Source organism: Physella acuta, unplaced genomic scaffold, assembly GCF_028476545.2.
Source record: "Physella acuta isolate Inbredline_101_S28 unplaced genomic scaffold, ASM2847654v3 ptg000341l, whole genome shotgun sequence".
Classification (NCBI taxonomy): domain Eukaryota; kingdom Metazoa; phylum Mollusca; class Gastropoda; family Physidae; genus Physella; species Physella acuta.
This window is the reverse complement of record NW_026731860.1, coordinates 19007-29438: the sequence shown is the minus strand read 5'-3', so window position 1 is coordinate 29438 and position 10432 is coordinate 19007.

The window sequence follows — 10432 nt, the reverse complement described above, 5'->3', positions numbered from 1 at the left end:
GGGGGTGACACCAAGCCAAAAATATTGCAAAATGTACAGAAGAAAATGGCATTTTGCCAGATCCATTAGTGATTAATTAAAGTTAAATAGTCTTTTAAGTACAAATCGACAATTATTACAAGAGGGTGGGGGTGGGGTTATACATACATACACACACACACACACACACATATATATATATATATATATATATATATATATATATATATATATATATATATATATATATATATATATATATATATATATATATATATATACTTAGTTTCTTGGGGGGGGGGGGGAGGGGTGACACCACGAAGTGCCACACCGGGTGACACCCGACCTAGCAACGCCACTGATCATTATGTCACAAAACATCGACCTTCACTCCTTTGACCTTAACTTATGTCACAAAATGTCATAGCCCTCACCAGGGGCGGAACTACCATGCCGCCAGACCCCGCAATGCGGAAGGGGAGGGGGGGCAGGACGTTTAGGGGCCCAGTTCCGACCAAAAAAAGAAACCTCTGAATTGTTTTTCATAAATTATGTTTTTCATGCATCTTGAAAGTGGTTTAGTAAAAACAATAAAAACAGGTCTACTATAGTAGAGATTGTTCTACAGTTACTATCGCACACTGTAGCGTAGAAAAATATTTTTGAAAATCTACAAGAGCTGTAGTTTGAAAGGTAGGCAAACGTTCACACTACTTCCACGACTTACTGCCCTTCTTTAAAATAAGGGTTCCTATGAACCTCAAATAAAATAGTTTTGTACTATGTATATTAAAAAGCAATTGATTCTCTGAATTATTATTAAAATAAGAAGAACTAAACAATGGTATAGATATAAAAATCAATGTTTTAAAAATTAATATTATAAAAACCAAAAATTATAAAAATAAACATAACGCGGGAAACCATTAATAAATTAAGCTTACGTCTTTATATAGTTTTGACCAGCCAAAGAAATTTACTGGGTCTAAACATAATTTTATTAAAATCCCTAATTTATTTATTTTTTTGCGGGGGAGCCTGTCTTTTCTAGTTCCGCTACTAGCCCTCACATACTCACAAACTACCTTCAACAATTTTCTTTCTTAATTAACGATCACCAAAGTGGAAAAGCAACACTTTTATTTGTAAGAAATAGCCTACTTGAAATATTGCAACATCGCATTTCTCACAACCCCTTCATGAATGTAGCACATTCATAAAATCAGAAACCACCCTCCCATCCCACTTAATTAATCCACGCTTTTACTCTCTCGTATGTGGAGTAGGGTAAGCCGGAATAATTCCACACACGGGGTAATTTCACACACTATATACTGGATACTCTCTATTTTTAATGGGAGTAAAGTTTAAATTAAAAGTTACTTTTCCCTGTTACTAAGAGGTGATTTCTTGTACTTTCTGATACTGTTAGAGAAGCGTTCACCTACAATCAGAGCAAGAATTTTAATTTTATCTGCATCTATCTTCAAACATCCTTAGGTAAGTACAACTCCTGCACTTTTTAAAAAAATATTTTTTTTTGTCTTATTTTTAATTGTTGTCAATTATTTATTGATTTTATGAAAGCTTAATCATTTGTGTTAATAGTAACAGTTAATGATGCTAGATTCAGCCTTTAATTTAGAACAGGAAAGCATATTTTTTTCAATAGTAGGTGTGGGGCAATTCCACACACATGGTGTGGGGCAATTCCATACACTATAGTTTGGAATGTCCCATGTTGCTTTTTATACTCTTTAGAGGGTTTAGCTTTTATTTTAAACAATTTTAACTGGTTGTGGCTAATTCTGTAATTCACAACTCATGATTTAATCTTAAAAAATACTTAAATAGTACTAGATCTAGTACTATTTATTTTTAAAAAGACTCTGCTATTAAAGTTAAGTAAAATTGCCACAGACTTCTTTTATTTATTTATCTATTATTATTTTCACTGTACCTATATTATTTATTATAATTTATGCAATATTTAGAGCTAAACATCCCCATAAACACATTAGTAATTAGACTTTCTAACATTTAATTTTGTATTTATTTCAGAATGGTCCACAATTATAAAGGAATAACTTCGGCCTATGACAGATGAGAGCAGAATTCAGGAGGAAAAATTGAGGCTTTCTCTTTATCCAGTGATGAAGAGTGGTTGCCCCCATGCAAAATTGTTTCCAAGGGGAAAAATGTTTTTCACACATTTTTAAATACATGAATTTTAAAATTTTCATAATGTGTGTGGAATTGCCCCACTTACCATGTTTTTGCAATAAAAGTGAAATATTAAAAAATTGTACTTTATTTTGTGAATTATCTCTATATTTGTTTGCCATCATATAAGTAATGCATGTCTAGTTATACCCTCAATATTATATTGTGGTAGTGTTAATTATAGATTTTTTACAAATTTTTTAGAAAAGTAGTGTATGGAATTACCCCGGGTTACCCTATAGACTGGAAGTGTTGTACTGTTTTCGTGTAAAAAATCGAAATCGAGGTTTTAACAAATCCCGACGTTCTGTGTCTTTATGAGTCGGAAAAATGTCTGTGTCTGTCTTTATGTCTGTCTGTGAACTCGATAACTTGAGTACCGTTTCAATTATGTTGAAATTCCTTACATAAACATATCCTCATTGTATTTTTTAATCAACTGCTGTGCTATTTCCGGTAACCGGAAGTGGTACTTACTCTATGTTCGGCTTTTGAGAAGCCGATAACTTGAGGATCGTTTACGTTAGTTGGACGAAATTTCACATAGAAGTATTAAGTTGTATGCGCAGATTTCTACAATTTTTAAAAAGATTTTTGATATTCGGAAGTGGTACTTTACTCTTTCCGTACTTGAGTACTATTTTAATTAGGTAAACGAAATTTCAAACATAAATATGAGAGCCTATACTTAGATTTTTATTGTGAACTCCAAATCTGGAAGTGTTACTTCACTTTATTTAGAATTTGATAATTTATATCATACTTTTTGAAGCAGCAAATTCTAAGAAATGCTCACCTCTATGTGTTTTTTTTTAGTAATACAAGCATATACAAGCTTTAGTAAGATACAACAGTTAGATTATGCAGAAAGAGAAAGAAACTTTTTAGTGAATCTGGACAAAATGTATTAAAATAAGTATTCTGTAAGCAAATGAAAAAAATGTGTAGGCAAACTAAATTTATATTTTACTTTCTAGTAAATCTTTTCATTTGTGTAGGCTGTTGTTTTTTTATATGATAAAAGCCTTTTTCCTTATTTTTTTAATGCGATAATTATTTATATCGCTATACACCTTTTATTAACTCTACCAAAATAATTCGTACACGGCACAATAATTCAGCAATGATCCAACTCACCGAAAAGAAATACTGAAATTAGCACAGTTGTGGTCTCCATAGTTCTTAGTAGGTAAAGGGGTCCTTTAAAATAAAAAAAAGTGTGTTTACGATGGTAAGTTCCTTATAAAGATAAAATCCACGGGAGGTTTCTTGCGCTTCTTTTGGGGGTTTCGGGAGTGCCCGTGGAGTGTCCGGTCACGTGTGCGGAGTATCACAACGACGGTCGCGCCTCGGCTCAGTCTGGGGACAGCGCACGGTCGTCACGTGACTCGGTGAACACTCGGGATCAATTGCAAGCTCATTTCTCGCCCACTAGTAGAACCCCCCACCCCCTCCGTGTAATACACTAACCCCCGTTTCTACCCCCCCCCCAATCCTACCCCTCCCCTCTTCCCCCCCCCCCCCCCCCCCCACTTAAAATCTTCACCTAAAAAAATCGCATCTTTCTAACCTGTCACTTTTAAGCCAAATAGCTGCCTTTGCGGGTTTTCCCTAACAGGTAGACTGAGCTAAATCCCGAACCGAGTGTAATAACACTAGATCAGTCTGCCTCGAGAAGTCATGTGACCCTATTTGTCATCTCTCTCACCCACTTTCTTTATTAATAGGACACGAACTATTGCCAGATTTTTTAAGCAAGACGAGCCTATCGTATTCCGCTCTTTGCGGTAAAAATATATTTAAATTTAAAAACATCAGCATTAATTTTTTTTAAAGAAAAACCTATTTTAGAATATTTAATTTATTGAGACGAAAGTTATTTTAAATTTGACATCATTAATTGGTCAGTATTTGATTGATTCGGTTTCACCTGTATTGCGTTTTCAAAAATGCTAGACATTGGTTTATTACTTCCTTAATAATTCAGCAAAGTAGAGATCTCTTAGAAAAAAATTAAGCCACGTCTAAATTTACTTCTAAAGTAGTTTTTAAGTCGTGTGTAGGAGGGTTGAACAAACGAGGAAAAGGAGGGGGGGGGGTAATCTTTCGCAGCTGCTAGATGAGTTATGGCCCCTGTCTGTCGTGTTCAGCTGTAACTCAATGTCACAATTCGGTTGATACTAAATTTGGCTATCTTTGAATTATCCCCAATGTCACAATTCGGTTGATCCCAAAATTGGCTATCTTTGAATTATCTCCAATGTCACAATTCGGTTGATCCCAAAATTGGCTATCTTTGAATTATCCCCAATGTCACAATTCGGTTGATCCCAAAATTGGCTATCTTTGAATTATCTCCAATGTCACAATTCGGTTGATCCCAAAATTGGCTATCTTTGAATTATCCCCAATGTCACAATTCGGTTGATCCCAAAATTGGCTATCTTTGAATTATCTCCAATGTCACAATTCGGTTGATCCCAAAATTGGCTATCTTTGAATTATCCTTAATGTCACAATTCGGTTGATCCTAAATTTGGCAATCTTTGAATTATCCCCAATGTCACAACTCTATTCATTATAAACTTGGCCGTTGGCCATCTTTGAATTATCCTCATTTTCACAATTCTCTTCATTCTACCTTGGCCGTCTTTGGCCTATCCTCAATGTCAAAATTCTGCTCATTATAAACTAGGCGATTTTCTAATTGTCCTCAATGTCACAATTCTCATCATTCTAACTTGGCCTTTGGCCTATCTTCATTATCACAGATCTGTTCATTCTAAATCTAGCCGTTTTTTTCCTATTCTCTAAGTTTATAAGAGTAGTAAGACTAAATATTGTATATACACAATTAGTTTTCTGCCCGATATTTGTATTCTCATTTCCCGGTGTTCACCTGCTACTTTAGCAATATATCATAAGGAACAATAACCTTAGAAACAAATCAAGAGTTCGTTCCCTTTTTTGTCTCTCCGCACCTAATTTACGGTTCGCTAGAGCATCGGTAGTCATCAGGAACGGTAACTCTAGTCATCAGGAACGGTAACTCTAGAGTCTAGACACAGACAGAATTACCTACCTTGGTACGCCAGACAAGATTGGCCCTAATTGCTTCCTTGTCGGTCATGTCAGTCATTATTGTCACTGCGTCTGTTCTATGTCGTCTGTGACAACATGTCAATATGTTGCCGCTGACAACTGGACAATATGCGGGCACAGCTCAGGTGTGTTGATTAACCAAAAGTGATTAGAGTGGGATAGAAAGTACGTATGTGTATTGAAAGTACGTGTGCGTATAGTGTATAGAACGTATAGAAAGTACGTATGTGTGTGTGTGGGTGTGGGTGGAAAGTACGTTCTTGTATGGAAAGTACGCGTGTGTGTGTGTGTGTATATGTGTGTGTGTGGGTGTGTGTGTGTGTGTGTGTATGGGTTAAAGTTATAATTAATGCCGAATTAAGCTTCATGTACGCATTCAGATATGGGATCATGTTAACGTTTAGGTCAAGTTTTATTTCAGTTAAAGTTCAGACGTGGGCTTAAATCACATTCAGTTTAGTTTCGCGTTTAGTTTAAACTTAGGTTTAGCTTTGTGTTCAAGTTTAACTTGTGTTAGGTAAGGGTTTTGGTTAGATAGGAAGTCTAGATTGGTGGACATGTTAAGTTAAAGTTTGGTTTATTTATTAGAGATCACTTGTTAAGGCAAGACTAAGATTTATAGGCTTTGATTTGCGGATCAAAGATTGGTTTAGATTGGGTTTGTGTATTTACAAATAACACACGTTTAGTATGTTGATGTCGTCATATAATGACATATGTTTGCTAGGTCAGTATGTTGCCATTGCTATACAGAAAGTACCGAACATTTGGCGAATAAAAAATGTCTAGCATTTGAAAAAACAAAATAACTAACATTTGACAAATACAAAATAACTAACATTTAACACCTACACAATTATTAACATTTGACAAATACAAAATATCTAGCATTTGACAATTTCAAAAAAATTAACATTTGGAAAATAAAAATAAAAAAACAAATAACATTTGCAAGATACAAAATGTCTGAAGTTAAGCAAGGAAAAATTGCCTAATAATGGAACCATATAATACTGTACATTAAGCTACAGCGAAATACCTAATATGATACAACAACACAATAATCAGTGCAACTACAAAATGCCTAACATACCGAACTACGATTATTAACGAATGCCTAACAAAACGATGGGGAAAAGGAACACGTTTATAACTGTGACATCAGGGGACATAAATCCAGATGGACCAAAGTAGAATTTGGACGAAGGTGGATCTACAGTTAATCTAGTTGACGTAACAGGATGGGTCTGCAGATGACCTATAGGTGACTTATCACCATGGACCTTCATGTGACCTAAAGGTGACTTATCACCATGGACATACAAGTGACCTACAGGTGACTTATCACCATGGACATACAAGTGACCTATAGATGATTTATCAGGATAAACCGGCATATGACTTGTCGACTTTTCAAGGTTATCTATACCTGACTGTCTTACACCCGAGGCAGTAGTCCAAATACGTCAAGACAACAACAACATCATCATTACAGCCATCAACTACAACATCAATCACTGTATAAAAGGGAAGTACACGCCACGCTTCAGCCTGTTTACCTGTCTACCCGGAAGTCAGCATCTTCCTTATTCACCTGTCCACCTCTCCACATGACTATGTAATAGTAGATTAGCCACAACACAACGTAAACACCGCTCATTTGAAATAAATACATTTCTCGTAACATGAAGATATTGTTCAAAAACAGATTTTAAAACTAAACTAAACTAAACATTTTATCTATATGTGTGTAGTGTTTTTTTTTAAAGTGTAAATGAATTATGTTGAGAAAATGTAACACAATTTATGTTGAAACAGACTTGCATACTTCATATTATTGAAAGTTAACTTTTTTTTAACTAATTTTTTTTTTAATAACCTCTAAACAGAATGACTTATCTAGTTATCTAGTGTAAACACAAACGATACACGAATATTTTGTTGTAAACAAAATTGACATATTGTGTTACACTGGAAGTTTACGTGTCTAAATCTAATTTGGATGCGTAACAAAAATTGTATTATTGTTTATGTGCCAAAAGTCTCTAAATTTGGCGAAACGTGGGGGAGGGGGCACCCTGATGTTTTTATCAACTGTTGGTTTCGATTTAGTCTCAAAACAATGGGCACATGTTACGGTACTCAATACTTACTGTTTTAGGTATTGAGGAGATTGATTGAATTCTTTTTGCGTAACTGCTGAATTTAATGTTTTCAGACTGACACGAAATCTTCAATAAAAAAAATTAAAATTATTTTCAAATCTCTGCAATTCTTACGCCTTTTTATTTATTCATTTTTTATGTTACTTACAAATACGTAATCCACGATTTCATGCATAAATTCAAATATTATTTTGAAAAAATCAATTGAATTCGTTTAATAAAAGGAAGTAAGAGCGCGTAATAGTTATGGCTAATTAAAAGTGGATGATTTCCCCTTACCAAATAAAAAATGGTCTTGTAATTTTAATTTTGTAAACATTTTACACATCGATATTTCTGTTAATAAACAAACCCTTAAAGCACCAAACACAAATAGTTTGTTTTCGGAGATTTGGCATGAGAGGTCAGTCATGATAGCTCGGTAGCAAGTGGTCTTTTTCAGTGGCGTCGCTAAATCGACCGTCAAGCGGTGCGTCTACCTGCAAAAAGCTAGGACAGTGGTCTACCACGAAAGCCTTATTTTTGTAGGGTTGAGTGGCAGAAGCGGTTACACGTCTCACTTGATGCATGGAAGGCGAAGGCGAATAGGTGCCGTGTGGAATGGTAGGTTCGGATCCCGTTGGTTTCTGACTGCTTGTCTTTACTTGGACTATTTTCTGTACCTTTGCGTTGAAATATTACTTTCTGTTAATATTGGCATTTCATGGTGTCACCTACTCCCCCACCCCCCCCAAAGAAAAAAAAATGTATGTTATATATATATATATATATATAGTTACAATTGGTTGTACCACCCCCCACCTCTGATTTTGCCTAATGGCGTTTATTCGTTCGAAAAGACTTTTTAACTGTAATTATTAATTAATACAGTGACTATAAACTATACAGTGACTATAAGGGGTCATCCATAAATGACGTCACGCTTTTTTGACGATTTTTACCTCCCCCACCCCTTCCCTCCGTCACACGTCGTCACAAAAAGCCAGACCCCCCCCCCCCCCTAAAATGACGTCACACCTCAACCTACAACCCCCCTCAAAATTGCAGTTGAATTTTTTTTTAAACATCGATATAAACTATACAGTGACTATATACTATATAGTGACTATAAACTATACAGTGACTATAAACTATACAGTGACTATAAACTATACAGTGACTATAAACTATACAGTGACTATATACTATATAGTGACTATAAACTATACAGTGACTATATACTATATAGTGACTATAAACTATACAGTGACTATATACTATATAGTGACTATAAACTATACAGTGACTATATACTATATAGTGACTATAAACTATACAGTGACTATATACTATATAGTGACTATAAACTATACAGTGACTATATACTATACAGTGACTATAAACTATACAGTGACTATATACTATATAGTGACTATAAACTATACAGTGACTATATACTATACAGTGACTATAAACTATACAGTGACTATATACTATATGTTGGCTGGTACTCTATAGTTGGCTTATTATTTTAATTATATGTCACATTTGGTCTTGTGTTTTTGTAGTTGTATTCTGGGTTGGTCGTAGCTGGATCGGGGTAATGTTCCCCCCTCTCCTTCTCACAAGACGGCACCCGGTTCTCACGGCGCGGGGGTCAGGCAGGGCGTGACGGTGTAACGGATAATTTACGAGCGTTCGTAGTCGTGGACTGGCCGGAGACCGACTTGACCAGACCCTAGGTGTGTGCATGCCTTGTGTTTCGATTTTATGTCCTGTCTACCCAGTGACCGTCTCCTTAAATTTACGAGCGTAAGGTCACGACGGCCAGTTGGGGTCAGAAGATGGTTTCAAAGTATGGGAAAAGGTTTGGTTGGATGTAGGCTATTTAAGGGGACAGTGTAAAGCTCTCTTCCTCTTACACACACATAGCTAAGGCTAGAGGCTAGTCGAGGTCTTGGTAGCAGCCTTAGGGCTGACTGCAGGGGCCCAGCTGATGTATGGATGATATGGCCTGGTGTTTACACCAGCGGCCGAACGTCTTGTTCTTGTAAATATGCGCCTCGTTCTTGTGGATATTATTGTTATTTGCTGTGGCCTAAATGGGTGTGGTACGTGTGGCCAGATATTGTACCAGAGGCCGATGTCTTTTTCTCCAGTGGTTGGAAACCCTCCTGCCACTTGAGTACGATGTTTGTACCAGATGTTGGATGTCTTGTTCCTTGGTAGGAAATATTCCTGCTGTTCTAGTGTCGAACTATATTGTTTTGAGTACCGCTGAGTACTCATTTTAGAAGGATTTAAACCAAGGATTAGTGGAATCAGAACTAGGGATATTAGCATTTTCAGGTGTGATTCTGGGATTACGTAGCAGTGCAAGAAACAAAATTAAGACTAGTAATAATAACTTTGACAAGTGTAATTCTGAGACTACGTAACAGTGCGAGAAATGAAATTAGAATTAAAAGAAGTAACATTTACGAGTGTAATTCTGAGATTACCTAAACAGAGCGGTAGTGTAGGACCTGAGGAAATGACGTTTACCTGTGTAAATTTGAGTTATGTAAATGTCAGTTTTTTAATGTTATGTAACCAAGGTAAATAATTCTGTATGGAGAAAGTTTAAGGATTTTTTGCCATTATTTATTTGTATTAAGAATTCAAGTGATGTTCTTGAAATTGAAAGACTGGCCGGGTCTTATTTGTGTTGTGTCTTTTGCTTTTGCATATATATTTGTTACGTGCACCCCCCGAAGCAAGTCTACCGTACCCACAAAATCGAAAAAAATAATATATATACAGAAAATATCCTTCAACCAGTGCCCCCCCCCTCGAAAATTCAAGTACCCCTTCCGGAGAAAAATATCTCAAAGAACCACTGACTCACTTATCTACTCTGACATATTATGTCCAGAGTTCGTTTTTTTTGGCATCTCTTCAGCCCTCCCCCCCCCCCTCATTTTTAAACTGTCTGCGCAAAGCTT